This window comes from Delphinus delphis, unplaced genomic scaffold, assembly GCF_949987515.2.
Source record: "Delphinus delphis unplaced genomic scaffold, mDelDel1.2 scaffold_124, whole genome shotgun sequence".
Classification (NCBI taxonomy): Eukaryota; Metazoa; Chordata; class Mammalia; order Artiodactyla; family Delphinidae; genus Delphinus; species Delphinus delphis.
In genome coordinates, this window is record NW_027192745.1 from 479,903 (window position 1) to 481,522 (window position 1,620).

Below are 1,620 nucleotides of genomic sequence, written 5' to 3' on the forward strand. Positions count from 1 at the left end.
GAGGGTCAGGCTTCGGGGAAGGGTTAGGGTTAGGGTTCGGGCTAGGGTTAGGGTTAGGGGACGGGGACGGTTTAGGGTCCAGGTGAGGGTACGGCAACGCTTTAGGGGGAGCGTGCGTGTGAGGGCGTGGGTTAGCGTTAGCATACGGGTTAGGATTAGGGGACGGGTGAGGGTCAGGCTTCGGGGAAGGGTTACGGTTAGGGTTCGGGCAAGGGTTAGGGTTAGGGGACGGGGACGGTTTAGGGTCCAGGTGAGGGTACGGCAACGCTTTAGGGGGAGCGTGCGTGTGAGGGCGCGGGTTAGTGTTAGCGTACGGGTTAGGATTAGGGCACGGGTGAGAGTCAGGCTTCGGGGAAGTGTTAGTGTTAGGGTTCGGGCTAGGGTTAGGGTTAGGGGACGGGGACGGTTTAGGGTCCAGGTGAGGGTACGGCAACGCTTTAGGGGGAGCGTGCGTGTGAGGGCGCGGGTTAGTGTTATCGTACGGGTTAGGATTAGGGCACGGGTGAGGGTCAGGCTTCGGGGAAGGGTTACGGTTAGGGTTCGGGCTAGGGTTAGGGTTAGGGGACGGGGACGGTTTAGGGTCCAGGTGAGGGTACGGCAACGCTTTAGGGGGAGCTTGCGTGTGAGGGCGCGGGTTAGTGTTAGCGTACGGGTTAGGATTAGGGGACGGGTGAGGGTCAGGCTTCGGGGAAGGGTTAGGGTTAGGGTTCGGGCTAGGGTTAGGGTTAGGGGACGGGGACGGTTTAGGGTCCAGGTGAGGGTACGGCAACGCTTTAGGGGGAGCGTGCGTGTGAGGGCGCGGGTTAGTGTTAGCGTACGGGTTAGGATTAGGGGACTGGTGAGGGTCAGGCTTCGGGGAAGGGTTAGGGTTAGGGTTCGGGCTAGGGTTAGGGTTAGGGGATGGGGACGGTTTAGGGTCCAGGTGAGGGTACGGCAACGCTTTAGGGGGAGCGTGTGTGTGAGGGCGCGGGTTAGTGTTAGCGTACGGATTAGGATTAGGGGACGGGTGAGGGTCAGGCTTCGGGGAAGGGTTACGGTTAGGGTTCGGGCTAGGGTTAGGGTTAGGGGACGGGGACGGTTTAGGGTCCAGGTGAGGGTACGGCAACGCTTTAGGGGGAGCGTGCGTGTGAGGGCGCGGGTTAGTGTTAGCGTACGGGTTAGGATTAGGGGACGGGTGAGGGTCAGGCTTCGGGGAAGGGTTAGGGTTAGGGTTCGGGCTAGGGTTAGGGTTAGGGGACGGGGACGGTTTAGGGTCCAGGTGAGGGAACGGCAACGCTTTAGGGGGAGCGTGCGTGTGAGGGCGCGGGTTAGTGTTAGCGTACGGGTTAGGATTAGGGCACGGGTGAGGGTCAGGCTTCGGGGAAGGGTTAGGGTTAGGGTTCGGGCTAGGGTTAGGGTTAGGGGACGGGGACGGTTTAGGGTCCAGGTGAGGGTACGGCAACGCTTTACGGGGAGCGTGCGTGTGAGGGCGCGGGTTAGTGTTAGCGTACGGGTTAGGATTAAGGCACGGGTGAGGGTCCAGGTTTCGGGGAAGGGTTAGGGTTAGGGTTCGGGCTAGGGTTAGTGTTAGGGGACGGGGACGGTTTAGGGTCCAGGTGAGGGTACGGCAACGCTTTAGGG